Source organism: Oxyura jamaicensis, chromosome 4 (genome assembly GCF_011077185.1).
Source record: "Oxyura jamaicensis isolate SHBP4307 breed ruddy duck chromosome 4, BPBGC_Ojam_1.0, whole genome shotgun sequence".
Lineage (NCBI taxonomy): Eukaryota > Metazoa > Chordata > Aves > Anseriformes > Anatidae > Oxyura > Oxyura jamaicensis.
Genome location: NC_048896.1, coordinates 33,377,633 through 33,394,019, shown reverse-complemented (window position 1 = coordinate 33,394,019; position 16,387 = coordinate 33,377,633).

The window sequence follows — 16,387 nt, the reverse complement described above, 5'->3', positions numbered from 1 at the left end:
TTTTAAAAGTGTTGAGGAAGGTTTGCAATGTGTTAGACATGGGCAATATGTTCAGCTCTTGTGATTAACAGAACAAAAAAACAGACTGAACACAGTATTCAAATAGCCAGTTTTCCACCTGTACTTGTCCTCGGGCACAAACTCCACACTTGCTAGGTAGGATAGCATCTGCCCACACCTGTGGACTGTAATCACAGTGCAGTTTCATTTCCCTGCCTCAGACAAACTGAACCTGTGACCAATCTGATGTCCACAACTGATGTGTGTCCAATCACTAGCCTCTTCTGAGTCATCTGCCTCTGCTGATTCTTGAGTCTCTGTCCCTACTTTCTTGCCCTTATCCTTTATTAATCTTATAGAATCATACAATGGTTTGCGTTAGAGGAGACCTCCTTAAAGGTCATCCAATTCCAACCCCCTGTGGGCAGGGACGCTTTCCACTAGACCAGGTTGTCCAAAGCACCATCCAACCTGGCTCTGAACAATTCCAGGGATCCAGAGCTTCTCTAGGCAACCTGTTTCATTGCTTCACCACCCTCTGAGTATACCTAATCTAAACCTACTCTTTTTAGTTTAAAACCATTACTCCATGATGTACCTATATGAAGTACCTATATGTACCTATAGTACTCCATACTACCTATATGATGACAAAAAGACATGCAGAGTATCAGTGGAGGCCCCACAGCAATGATCATCTCACCAATACTCAGTTAAAGTAATTCAGACCTGAGAGCTGGTCAAATCTTGGTTTGGGGATAACAAAGAGGGTAACCAAATGGGAAAGACTGACATATACACTAAATTTGTATGGAGATTCAAAGAGTGAAGAAAGAAGAAAATGGAAAGCAATAATGAAAATATCCCAAACTGGACTCTAGAATGAGGGGAAGAAAGAAACAATGTGATAGTCATCCAGGCAAAGATGACAAGAAGAAAGAAAGAAAGAAAGAAAGAAAGAAAGAAAGAAAGAAAGAAAGAGCACCTTTTATGAACATTACAGTCACTTCACCAAATAACTTTGAATGCTGACAACTCACTGCAAGATTCTTTGCCATCTTCTTGAGGGAGATAGGCACTGGCGGTCTGATTGCCTGGAGAGTGAAAAGTATGAGCGTTACACCATACAAACAGGGGTACATATTAGTAAGCTTCTCAACAGCATTTTATAACTGTATTAATGAAATTTACCTAGCATTAATTAGATCATTTAGAGTGTAAATGGTAACATCCCTGCAATTGGACTAACCACAATAATTTTTTTGATCTATTTTAATTAACATTTAAGATTTTTTGTTAGACTAACAACATTTTTTAACTTCCTGTATAAGATGTGAATTCCATAATAATCTGTTAAAAGATTAACAGTAAATATTTTTTTCTTCTGAGAAAATCATCACATCAGTTGCCAAAGCATAGTAGGTTTTTGTTTTCCCTTTTTTTTACAAAAAAAAAAAAAGGGGAAATGCTCTTTCATGTAGATATATATACTTTTTTCACTGAGAATCAAAGTTTAATTTACAATTATTACTTAGTCAGAATTTGTATTTCATATAATTGCATATGGTTTCATATTATTACATATGGTTTGTACATTATGCTTATGAAAGACTTCAAATTTGTTATAAATTGTGATTTTATGTAGTTTAGAACCAGTATAGATGTCATTTTATATATATATATATATATATATATATATCATATATGTGGAGGGCAAGTATTGACTATTTTCTGGTCCATTGCCTTAATCACAAGATCATCCTTCTACATACAATTTGGGATAATAAAGAAATTATGTAATATGGATTTTTCAAGCTTCATTTACAGCCAATTTTCTGTAACCAGGATACAATTTTATTGAGTTTGTCTCTTAAGTAACATTCCTTATCTCAATTTGAATGTAACAAACCTTTTGTATGCAGTGAGCACTTTTTTTTTTTTTTTTCCTCCTTAAATTGTTATAAGTTATTCACAATCTCATCAGCAATGAATGAGCATATATTCAACCATTCATGGTGTGCTCCCTTTTTTTTAGGCTGGGTAATTGACCATAGCCAAAATATTTATAACAGTCAGACCTGCCTTTACAGTGTCCAAATTAACTTTATATACTAAACAATAGCATAAGGACCAAAACCAAATCTGATGAACATTTTTGCTAATGAACTCATTAGATGGAATAATTGTAGAAGGTGGATCACTTTTTTAAAAAAATTATTTTATTATTTTATTTTTTGGTAATACTTCGAGGTATTCACACCTGTATGCACACTTTTTATTGCTACAATGTCCGCCTAGATCTTTACTTTCAAAAATCAGCTGTGTGTAGTAATTCAAAAATCACCATGTAGTAATGCAAATATTTACTGCCAAAAGCCAGTGAATTAAGCACAGCCAGTAGTTGGCAAGAATTATAGAAAGCTACATGATTATAACTCTAAGTTTGACTAATTCAGGTTTATTTGCATATGAAAACCAAGAAACCTCTACTGTGAATTAATATGTTCCTTTCTCCAGCACCCCAAATATTTGATGCAGAAAATAAATTTCTCCATAATTAAGGTGTTTATTCCAACTCCCAAATCCGTCAAAATATAAAGCCCAGAGGCAGTAGTGATGCCTATCAGGTATCAGAAAAATCAATGGAATTACCAGCAGCAAGCATTACACACTCTCCAAGTGATTATGTAAGAACATTTGAAATTCCTTTTCATGTCTATGAGTTAGTAAGATTTCCCATTATGGACACAAAATGTAAAATTAAACCCACTCTCTGACTTTTTTCCTTTACAACTGCTTTCAAAAGTTTTGTCTTGTGTCTTATCAGCTGTAGAGGTCTGACATGATCAGTCCACATCTTCAGATTGAGTCATAATTCAAGTAATCATTCAAACTGAAAATCAAAAGCCACATTGATTCATAAGTCTGTAGGGACTTTTTGTTTGTTTGTTTGTTTGTTTGTTTTTGGTGCAAATTTGAAGATTACTTTCTGTGCTACTATATATTAATTACTGTAACCCTAAGTATTGAAAAAGAGATTATGGCATTAAAAAATAAGTACAATGCCTACATCAATAACAATTTTATTAAATTACAATTATAATTACATATCGATAACATTAATATTATTATTTTTAACTATTCTTAGCACAGTCATGACACAGACTACAGTGAACACCATCTTTTTGTCTAGTTACAGTAACATCTATATATTCAGTGGTAAGAAATATATTGCTCTGTCAAGAAAATATTTTTTCCTCAAAGTGAGCTCTTTTCATCGCTACTGAGAGTTTTTTATCCTTGTTGGTCAAGACATTCCAAGCTATTGAATAATGACAGTAGATCTAAAAAGAGTGATGAAAGAACAGTAAGTAGCAGAGAGGATCAGGAAGTAACCAATCCTTCTGTCCACTCCATGAATCTGAGATAGCAATGATATAAACAGATGAATACATGAATTTGATGCACTTTTAATCAAAATCTATAACTCATATTTTGAGTGTAAATTTTAAAAAAGACTTCTAATTAAAAGAAAATAAATATATCTGAATGGGTAATATTGCTTAAACTATCACAAAACTCTAAAATCAAGAATAGGAAACCATAAATTAATTTTTGAACTATATTACAAAAAGTAATAAATAAATAAATAAATGGTACAAATCATCCCAGGTACATTTATCCAATATGTTACAATGACAGGAATAGTGCTGAAGATGCATCATTTCCCTTATAATTTATATTCACAAACTAGTAGTGTAAGTAGTAGCAAAACTGTTGCTTCTCCTTTTCCTAGTTAAAAGTTGTCTCTATTGATAAGCAGAGAGGAAGAGAAACATATTATCTCAATTCATTTTTGAATATATACTATGGAATTAAATATTAAGGTCTCAGATTATCATTGACAAGGGCTAATCTGAAGAACTCTAAACACTTAAGAATTAATCTAATCAGTTTTGGGAACTGAATTTTTTATTATTTTTTTTTTTTTTTTGGATGGGGGTGAATTACCTAAAAGGTAATGTCTTTATTTTTACTGTACTAGATTTCATTTATACTTATGAATGTCAGCCTTTTTGTTCCAAGATTATTTTGTCTGTTCTTCTAGCATAAGGACTTGTATGCATCCCTATCTTCAGGCATCTAAGCAGAACTACATTAAGGTATGTAGATTTAAATTATTACAGATTTCAGGTTTGAATCTTTTTGATTATGGTTTAAGATATGCAATGAAAGCTCATCAGAATGAATAAATATCAGTTTAATTATACAAAGTTCCAATTCAATTTTTCTGTCATAAATTATGATTTATAGTTAGCTCAGAAAAAAATTAGTTGAGTAATGAAGTGCTCAGTATCATCTATACAGAGATAATTAAAGCTGTTAAACAATAATAAAATGTACAAGTTTTTTCAGTTATGAAGTATAACCCCTTTGCAAAACTAATGGTAATAGACAAGCATTGGTTTTCTAATGTATTGTGTATTCTCATATTTTTATGTTGCCAGAGGAAAGGAAAAGAAAAGCCTATATAAATTTGTTGCAGTAAACTCTTCTTGTTTACTGCTGCTACACTGAGTTTAACTTAAGGACAGAGAAATCCTACCAGAAGACCTTGACTGAAAATGAAGGCAGGCATTCAGGAAAAAAATGTTGACTCAACCAAGAGTTCTGCTGTGAAAAACATTTTCAGTTCCAAATCCAACCGGGTTTTCCTTTCCCGCTTTACAGCCTAAACAAACACTACAATGGTTGAATATGTGGAAGATGAGAATTACAATCCTGCACAGAGACCTCATGCTACAGTACAGGAAAATTCCAGGGACTGTTTCCTAACTTAATTTCCTGAATTAGTTCTTACAAGTTATTTTCCTTGGATTAGCTTTACATACTGGATAAAAACATGTTGGTCAACCAAATTTTGTAGGCAGAACTAGTTGTAATTAATTGAAAGATTTTTAATGAATTAAATGAATTTTGTGTCAGGTTGCTACAAAGTTGTCTGTGAATACTTAGCTGATATTCTGAAAGAATTTCATAAATTTAATTTCTTAGTTTCTGACATCATGTCCCCGAGAACAAGAGATTTTTTCATTACCACTTGCAATAAGCAAGAAAAGCAATTATACTGATAATTCAGCAAAGCTATCTAATATTTGAAATTTTAAATTGTTGTGAGTCACAAAAAAGGATCATTTTGCTTTGGTTTAACTTTCCCAGATTGGTGAGAAAAACAGAACTCTGTTTTATGTGATGATGTACTTTTGTATGTTCACGGTTTCTCATCTAGCCTTTATTCATAAAGCCTTTCCTAAAGAATCAATAAATACACACTCACTTGGATCCTGCTGTGTTACAACCATATTCAGTTTACATTAAAATGAAACTGTAATGTAAATAGATTGATTGTGAAAGTCAGTTTCTTGTGTTTCCTGTCTGACTTGAGATGCATGGTAATAGACTGTAGTGAGAAGACGATAAAAATATCTTTTGCTCAAGTTTCCTGCAGCCATGCATTTTTTCATTTATGACAGAGTAGATGAGAATGCAGTTCAGGAGTTTTTGGCTGTGAGACCTTTTTTTTTTAATTTCTTTTTTATTTATTCTTTTTCCTGCAGGAAATTGGTTTGCTTGATTAGAAATTACAAGACTAATTTAATTGTTTTATTCAGAATCCTCTTATATTTTAAGAGTACATATACCAGAATTTAAAACTATGAAGTTTAAAGTGTAGTCTCATTTATAAGTCACGTGAACTTGCAGCTAACATCTGATGCTTCTTTCTCCTCTTCTCACAAAGAACAGCAGAGTGCAACTGAGCACAGCAAAACGCCCAAATAAAAAATTCTTAAACATGCTTTGTAAAACTGATACAGAAACAATTCATTTGACCAAGAAAGACTTGAGTCAGAAGAGGAGGGAAGCACTTTCTTTTCCAGTAGTTGATTTGATTTATGATAGTGCAGACTGAATGGGGAACTACTTTTGAGAAAGTTCAGCTGGGAGGTGCCCTGCATCCCTTTGCACAGCTCAAGTAACTTCAAGGGCAATATCTGTGATGGAGACACTCCCTCTATTTTGTTCTGACAGCACACCGGCTCAGGTGTTGCTAATAAACAGGACTAATTGGACAAAAGCATTATAAATTCATAAGAGTTACACCTTATCAGGAACTAAGCCAATTGTTCAAGGACATGAATTCTAGTGCAGTGTAGTTTAGGAGTTGCTAATAAGAAAAAGAAAAAAAAATGCCATATATTACATGAATATAAAAGGATGAAGTTAGAGTACAACTCAACAACTTTAAACTACAAATACTTGTAGCCACTATGGCCCATTGAGCTTGCATATACAGCAGTGGGCTGTACAGTGATGATCTCCGCTTGAGCAGGGATGCCGCTCAGCCTATGTTAGGCTGAGATTTCCTGTATCCAATGTTTCCTGTTTGCAGTGAGGTAAGTGTCGCCTTTTAAATGTATGCAATGCTTATATGTGTCAAGCTTAAATAACATCAAGTTAACATAATTATTGTATATTGTTAACATAATTATTGTATATATCAAGTTAACTTAATTATTTGGCATCTAGTAAGCAGTAGAGAGTTTGACTACCATTTAACCATAATAGAATGCTTGACTGACTTCTCTATTTGATCTTTAATTCTATTTTATCATTGACTAACAAATCCTTTTTGTCAACTTCATGATGAATACTTGTTTCAATAATTCACCTGTAACAATAAATAATATGTAAAACTTTCACTTAAAGCCCCCAAAAGTTCTCTGCTGATTTCTACTATTTTGTGCTCAGATATACTCACAGATACAATCATAAGGTATTTCCTCTGAAACTTTATGATAGGTTATTGCTATTAAACAGACAACAAATGTTTTTATTAGTAGAACCACAATACTACCAGGTTTCCTTGGGCCTTATATCTGTAGATTAATATTTCCCCTTGAAGGAGAAGCTATAAACTCAGTTTTGCCTGACGTACAGTAATAATAAGACCTCACCATCATTTTTAAAACTTTTTCTTTCATGTATAACCTTAGCTCAAAAATTAAAACCCATATAATGTCTTCTTTAAAGAATGAATTATTCCTATATGATAAATGTCTAAATAAGGAAAAAGCCTTACCTGAAACTGAGACATTACATATCAGTTTCACTTCATGTCTTGCAAACAGTAAGAATACTTATATATTTTCCAATATTATGCTTCTGTACACATGTATGTGTAAAATTTGTTCTCTGTCAATAAAGAACAAAACACTTCTACCAAAAGGTGAGAAAAAAGAAGCTCCATTCTGGATCTTATGTGCAGACAGCCCAGTCCTTGATTCCTTCTCCCATTAACAAGAACATCCTTCCTTCCCACAATCTCAAATAGACTGAATTTGCCTATTATGTCTCTTATAAAAGGTAGCACTGGAGTAAATTTTTATTTCACAGAAACAAGCTCTGTTTCTCTCTCTCTCTCTCCCTCTTTTTTTTTTTTTTCTTCTATATCAATAAGAGTTGATAATAGCCTCACCACGTTATAGAGGGTTAAAGGTGATGTTTGAAATATGAGACTATTCCAGAGAATCAAAAGTTATTAAAAAGAACAAATCCTGCTAGATCTCCTTGATAACAATGTCTTTATAATGAACCCTTTCATGCTTACTGCATTTTTTAAAACTCGTGAATATCCTTTTCCCATTCTGCCTTATTTTATTGAAATATTTTTGATATATTCAGTTTGTAAATGATAATTTTATCTTCACTGAGGTGCTATATTTCCTAAAGAAGATACAGAGCTAAAAATATGACTATTTAAGGAGGAGCTTTCCAGCTTTCTACCACCAAGTTTCCTGAAAATATTAGGAATGTAGGAATGTAATATCTGGAATAAAAACCAATAGGTTCGCTTATGCCAGTATCAGTTAAAATAGTAGAAGTTATTTGCGTATGGCAGGATCTAGTTTCTTCACCTCTGTCTCTAGTCATCTAGTTTAATTATGATTTACGTGGATTCTAAAATTTTTATGTCAACAGTATGAATAAAATTTTAATATCTCATAAATTAAACCATTACAAAAATAATAATAATAAAAAAAAACTAACTATTCTCACTATAGTAGGTTTTTTGATTTTTGTTTTTAGGAGTAATTACTGTAATGATTTTAATTTTCTGACATAAGCCATATCTTCTTTAATCAGATAAAAAATAATTCATAGTACACCTTCCTATGAAGCAGAAACAGTTGTTCACTTGCTTCAAAATAAAAGTATAACTTCTGTCAAAGAAGAGCAGGTTTGAGTGTTGTGTATCAGAGATTCATAGCTACTGCTATCATCAATGTTCATGAAATAGAAATCATATTTCAGTTGGGAGGTCCTACAATACCCATTCTTTTTTCCAGAACACATGAGTTGGGATACTTTTACAAGTAGTAAAATTAACCAAAGATCCCTGGCACAAATCATTCTTTAGCAGTATATTAGAGGAGTTGTGCAGTTCTCCTAAGTGACAAATCTAAATATTACTAACACAAGTCTGAAAAAATGTTACCTGAAATATCAGGTTACATGCACAACTTATATTCTTCTTCCATCTAGCACAGATAAAACACATCTACCATTTGATATTTCATGTGTGAAAGTCTTGCTGAGATTAATCACAACCAAGTGTGTCCAATTTTCTCTCCTGGCATGAAGCATGTAATAACTGTGCATCAAAACATCATTTTTTTTTCAGCTCATGAATGTTTATACTCTTACAACTATTTTTGTGCTTGAAATGTTTTGAACACACCTATACTAGTAATAGAAAACAAGTTTGCTTTTGTTTTCTTAATCAAGAAAAAGAATCAGAATTGAAAGAAAATACTTTTATCATCATAAAACACCTGGACACATATAAAACTGATGTGGCAATTGGTTATATACACCAGACCTTATACAGTACAGCATTACCTGCAATGTTAGAGAATCAAAAAACTGGGGATTCCCTTCTCTGTTGAAAAAGGGATTACTGTAAAGTGAAAAAAACATTAGAGTTGTGAAAAATAGTCAGTATAAAAGACAACTATGTGGTTTTAGACTCCCTTTCAAACTTGAAATTGATTCTAATTGATTCTGACTGATTCTAATTTTCCTAAAAGTTATTCTCAGACTGTTTTGTTTTCTACCTAGAATTACCTTACCTTCCTGTTTTCCCAAAGATTAGTAATATTTCAGCTAAACATCCCATGTGCCTTTCTTGGTTTTATCCATCCTGGTTTTGAGGTTTATTTTCTTTCTGAGATTGAGCTGGCAGTTTAAAACAGAATACATTATGGCAGGCTGAGTCAATCATAACGTGTTTTGGAACATAATGAGAGGAGAGGTGATTAATGCTGAACAAAGTTGTTTTAAGTGCATTGGACAATAATTTAAAAAATTGCATGTTTTCCTCATTCTTGAAAATGTTGGATAGTCTGTAATTTTATTTATTTATTTATTTATTTATTTATTTATTTTTCAGAATTATTTTTCAAAAATAGTAGAGAAGCCTTGCGGTTTCCAAATCTTTACAGAACTTTATGTGATTCTAAAAGTCTTCATATTACACAAATTTTATTCACAGTACACGTTTAACTGATACAGCAAAAAAGTCAGGAAACATTTAGTAGCACTTAACTTAATTCTTACTCCTTTGGAAGTTGGTTGTTATTTTAAATATTGCCATAAGTTTGACTCTTTCCATAAACTTAAACAGGAGTAGGATTCAATCTTTGGAAATGAATGCATGAGTATGGCATACAATGTGATTGTACTCAAAAAGGAAAAAAAACATATAGAACTGTGTCAGTTTCTATAACATGGAAAAGAAAATAAGAGTTCGTGTATTACTGCATACAATCTCATTTAAAAGTTCAAGAGACTAGTCATTTTGTTTGCAATAAATAGCAGAAGGGAATGTTTTTGATGTCAAAGTCACTTAGATACATAGCCCTACTTAAATCAACACAAATTAAGCATCTACAAACAAAACTTGTAGATCTGGGCTTATAGTACTTGTACATCAGAATATTCAGGAGAGATTTGGTATGCGTGGTTTGTTTCCCTGAAGGTTGAACAAGAGTTGTGGTCAGCCAGCATTAGAAATGACTCAAGATGAATAGATAAATAAGTTTCACAGATCTGAGCTTCTTGGAGGACTGAGGCATTTGCACATAAGGACAAACCTTCTGTACTGATCAGTGATTTGCACCTAGTCAAATGGCAACAAGCTTCCTATGGGAATTATTGTGTTATTGCCTTGCCATCTGTGCTGGTGTCATGTTGTGGAAAGGTCTGAAAGCATAGCTAAGAACAGCAGTAACAATTTTATTTATTTATTTTTACAGGAAATACTGCTCAGCTGATAACATGTGGCAATGCTCTCACTTTTTCACAGGTTCAACTGCTCTAAAAAAAAAAATAAACTAATACCCAACACATTGTCTTTAATTTACCTTATACTACTCCATGGACACTAAACTAACTCCAAGAAGGCAAAATTTGATAATTTTAAAAATTTTTCTTAATTTTTTATTGTTATTTTATTTTCAGTTATTTTGTTAAATACTGTATGACTACTGCATTGAGGATACCTATAAGATTTTGACATCTTGTATTAACGGAGTGTACAGAAGGTTCAGAATCATTTTGCACATTACAACATACATTTATTCTGTTTTCTAGTCTTTAGTCTTTATTTTAAATCATTGTCTACAAGTTCAACATTAACCATTCAGTAACACCACAGTAAATGGAACTAAATAGCACTTGTTGTCATTGTGTTTTTGCATGAAATCAATGGTAGTTACAGAGGTATTTTCAAAGAGATACAGAGCTTCATTGAGATTTTTATGTGGAATCAGCATGCTTCATTATACTTCCAATTTCATATACAAATTAAGAGAATAGGGAAAAAAAAAAAAGAAAAGAGACTGAAAAGAACAAAACGTTTTTTAATATCAAAAAATGAAAGTAATAAAGCTAGGAGATAATCATGTTAGGAGAGCCAGAACTTGAAAGAAGATTCCTGGAAGGAGGGGGAATAAAAACAGGAAGGGGGAAAAAAAAAAAAAAAGACATAATGGGGGGGAAAAAAAAGTCAAAGATAGAAACAAAAAATAGTAATGATAAGGAAGCACTGAAGAAAATGACAATCTAGGTAGTACTGTAGTCTCACTAGGAAGTTCACAACAGCAGAAGTATATATAAGCTTTTCTTTAAAATAAATAAATAAATAAATAAAAATTTGTAAACATTGCATCTTCCCCTCAGAACTTTCTATATCTACTCCCTCTTTAGCATGTACCTTTATATCCAATAATGTGAACAAGATGTTGTAGGAGGAGAGCTTGGTAAAGCACAGGTGTTGTAGGTCTCTTACCTACTGTAACCCAACTGACTGAAATCATAAAGTCAGGGCTGTGCTGAAGGCAGAGATGAAGCTTTGCTTATACAAAGCCATCTGCCATACCCCTGTCTGCAGAGCCACCCCAGGTGGTGCACAACCTGGTTAATCCAGGCGCTGTACAGTTGGATACACAGCTGAGTTATTTATGCTAGGAGGGCTTTTCAAGCTTCTTTGCAGACAATGATGTAGCTGGCACTGTCTCTGCTGTTGGAGCAGAGATCAGGGCTGTAGCAGAGCCTTTGTCTTCCCAGCAACTACTGCTCAAGGCTGTATTCAAAGGTTCTTTAGCATTGATTCAGCTGCAGCCTGCAAGGAGAATCTACATTTTGTAACTAAGAAGGGCCAAAATGACTGCATTTATCTTCCCTCAAGAAGTAAAAAAGTTGTAGCAGGACCACTCTACTGTTAAAATAAATAAATAAATAAAGTCCCCAAGAATATTCATTCTAGATATTCAGGCAATCATATTGCTGATTGAAACGTTAAGTGGGAGAGAGGAATGAAAGAGGGAAATCTTCCGCAATAAAGGAGCTGAAACATGGGACATGGCTTTTATGCACTGGACTGCTCAGCTACTATAATATTGTTGTCTCAGTGAAAAATGTAGCTTGCTAACAGGGCATGATTTGTGGTAGCTCCATAAGAGTGTGCTATACATAATGAGGATAAATTCTAGAGCACTGTGAATTTTTGTGATTATATTGTACTGGCATAAAAGTTGAGGTATTCTTAAAATTTAAAAAAAAAAAAAAAAAATGAAGAATGCTAAGCAATATGTAAAAACAACAAAGGACATGAAATAAACAGGAATGAAGTCAAAAGAGAAGCCTGTAGAAATGAGAAGGCAGAGAGGGGAAAAAACAAGAACAAACACCCAAAGCACAATTTATTTCCCCAAGTAACAAGTCTCAGTTTAGATTTTGCCAAATAATCTTTTAGACCAGCAATACTTATTTTATTGTATACCGTGATAGTACATGACTGAATAAAATATCAGATAACAGTAGGCACTTAAAAATGATTACATGAGTAGTATTAATAATTCAGTAACAGATTAGTTTTGCAAAAAGTGATTAAAGATGTTTGGATTTGATTCTCTGCTTTGAATAGCAAATATTAGATTAACTTTGAAAGGCAGAACTGTTTATGGTAAATGTCAACTCCTTTTCCAGAAAATAAAACAAATGGGTTGAAAACATGTTCTAGCTCCTTTGCCCCCTTCCCTCCAAAGCAACAGAAACTTTTGTGAGACAAGAAACTGTAGCTCATCTCTTGGATCATGGAGTATTGGTATTATTTTTATGCACAGTAAGGGAATCATCTATTTTTTAATTTATATTAGAATTCTAGAATTGTCTACCAAGTAAATATTAAGTATATAATTTAAAACTATTGTTATTCATTTTCAAGTGATTTATAAGACTTCTGGAGTGAGAATCTGGTGCTAGACTAATTTCCTTTCTCATATCTAAGTCCATATTAATTGTGAAGACTAACGGTAAGTAAACAAACTGTAAATAACCCAAATCATGAAAATTCTCAGAAAACATGTCACATAAAACAAATTTTGAGATCATTGAAGGCCACAACTTCAAATGGAACTTTGCTTGCAAGGTAAACCTGTTAAGGTTTAGGGTAACAAAATACCTTATTGAGCAAATTGTGTTACTTCTAGTATCATTGCAGCATTGCTATATGCCAAAGAGTCTAAAGAAAACTATCATGCAAGAAAAGCTAGCCAAGAATTTTATTTTATCATTTTTTTGGATACCAGAATAAATTTAAATTTTAAGAATGAATTTCTATAACAATTGTTTACTAACCAAAACAGTGCCTTTATGAACTGATTTACAAGATCATTGATGTCTAGTTTTTCATGAATTCTTTCATGAATTTCATGAAACATATTGAACATAACTCTCAAACACTGCCAGATGTATCAAACAGGCTGTAATTTAACATGCTTAGGTGGGCAGAAATTCAAAGCATCCAAATTAGCCAGCACCAGTGTATATATGTATATATATATTAATTTAAGAGACTAAGAATAATACCAAAATCTGTTTTGATACCCTGAAACATATTCTATATAAAGGTTTTACTAAAATTTCAAGAAGCTATTTTATAACCCATAAAAAGCTGAACAAAAACATTTATGTAAAAATAGAATTCTGAAATAGGTGGAGGCAACTGTCACAATTTTGCCAACAAAAAACAACCACCTCCACCAAACAAATGAAACACAATTTTGCAGTTCAGTATCCCTTGCTTTATTTGTTAATTTTTACCCCCCCCCCCCACATTTCCCTGCACATGGAAACATGCAGGTTCAGGAAATATGTAACAAAACAGGACCCATATCCAGAATAAAAACTATAAACAAACAAACAAACAAAAAACACTGGTGCCAGCATAATATGATACCATTTGCTCTGCTGCAATTTTCAGACTCTGAAGTTGGAACTTCTGCTATAGTTGTGAGAGAACAACTGAACCAACAACATTGCAATGAGGCCTTTATTAGTTTCCTAATGATGTGGACATATAGGAGTGTCCTGAAGTGCCTTTCAAATGAGGTGAGACAGAGAGCTGGTATTGTTCTGTCTAGAGAAGAAATGCTCAGTGAGAATCTCATCAGAGTGTATAAATACTTAGTGGAGGGTGGTAAACAGATGTAGCCAGACTATTCTCAGTGGTGCCCAGTGATAGAACAGGAGATGCTGGACACCAACTGAAACTCAGGAAATTCCATGTAAACATCAGATTTTTATTTTATTTTATTTCTTGCAAGGATGGTCAAACACTGGCACATATTGCCTAGAGAATTTGTGGAGTCTCCAAATTTGGACATACAGAGAAATTATATGGACATAGCCCTGAGCAAACTGAACTGGGTCCCACTGTTTTGGACACAGGCATTGAACTAGGCAGTTTCCAGAGGTCCCTTCCTACTTTAGCTATTCTGAGATTCTATGATACTTAGATGAGACAGATAACCACAGAACCACAGAATGAAACTTGAATACTAGTGCTATGAACGATCAGAGATTTAAGGAGAATTAGTTTCACCTATTTCTGTGTTGTTCAGTATCATCTGTAGTCAGATGTAGTTTGTATATCTGACTAGGTGGAGAACAGGAAGACATGTCAGTACTCTTTAAACAATGCATAGAAGTATCCTAGTCATAAACATTATGTCAAGGACTTGTTATAAAATGAAACAAACTAACAAGACAAACAAACAAAAAAAAAACCATGCTTTTTAGGATCACTAAATGGTTATTGTTTAGGAAAAGTACATGGAATCTGATCTGCAGCCATATAAACCATTGAGATTACATTAAAAGATGTATTATTATTATTCTACCGTCAGGTAAAATAATTTTTAAATTCAAATGAACATACTTTTAAAATCAACCAGTTCTGAATTTTTATTTATTTATTTATTTATTTATTTCCTCTGGAGCTCTTACATTTATTTTAGAAAAAGTTTAGAGAATCTCTAGATTCAGATGCAATTATGCCTTGATAAGAATAAACACAGCTAAATCAGAGTTCTTTATCTTCTGCTATTTCCTTTCTGCCCCTGACACATTTTCCTTTCTTTCTATCACACAAAGACTCATATAGCTATTTATTTTTAGCAACATCTTATTATAGGATGCAATACTACTACTGTAACCATTATCTAATTTTATCTGCTGTAGAGATAAAGTTGTCTCTGTTTCAAACTGTACAGGTCACCCTGTGCACCACTAACCGTCTTAAGGCGGGGTGTCTGCAATTATCCAGACTCTCTCTGCAGTTGGAGAGAACAGTTTTCATAGGAAGATTCATTTCTATCCTAAAATGAGTGTCCAGAATAGATCAAATTAACCACTTTTCAAAGGTGTTTCTTTTTTTGATTGCCTAGGAAAGGAACGTGAAAACTAGTTTGAAATTGACCATTTAAACCTTCTAGTCCAAATGGGGACTAGTTAAGGGGAATCTGTCTTTACTGTCCATGGCATTATATATATATATATATATTTAAATTACTTCAAAAAACAGACAGTATTTCAAATTAATACCCATTTTAAATGGTTAACCTTTCAGATTAAAGTCACATAGGAATCTTTGCAGAAATATGAAAAGGTGTATTTCAGAACTGTCAAGGTCTAGGAGTGTATGACTATATCCAACAAGCAACAAATGGCTGGAAAACAACTTTTGGCAAAAAAAAAAAAAAAAAAAAATAGTGAATACAAATACATGTGAACAAGTGTAAGTTGAATGAACTTCAAATGATGACAATTTTATAAGCACAAGATTTTAGCCTCTGTACAGCTGGAATGGTTAAATAATTACCTCACCATGACAAAGATCAGATATAGAAACCTGAAAATAACACCAGCATACATTAACCAATTTGAAGATGTATATTTTCATCTGACTCAATTCCCTTTGAAGTCACTAAGCTCTGTTGAAAAAAATATTAGTGTACTAAATCTGAGCTAAGTTTACAATGAAGTAAGACAAACTCAAGGAAGCTCAATGAAGATTTCAAAACAAACAAACAAACAAAAACATTTGACATTCACGCACACACACTAAAACAAAACAAACAAACAAAAAACAATAAAAGTAAATTGGGGCACTGCATAATAACAAGGTATATGTGCTTGCATCATTTTATGAATATCTTTTATAAACAGTGTAGACATCTACAATTGAACTTTTTGCATAAAGTAAAATTCTTTTCTGCAGTAGGTATAAATTCCTTAAGAAATCTATTCAGTGAAATATAATATTTATAGACAATGTCAGAATCCAAACAAAGGGTTTCAGTATGATTTTTTAGCAAACTATGGTGTCAAAACAAGGATTTTAATATAGGAAAGTTATTTATTTTCATGGCATAGTAGATGGATGTTTGTTATAAGAGTTATTAGATTTTGTGGAAGGGATAGT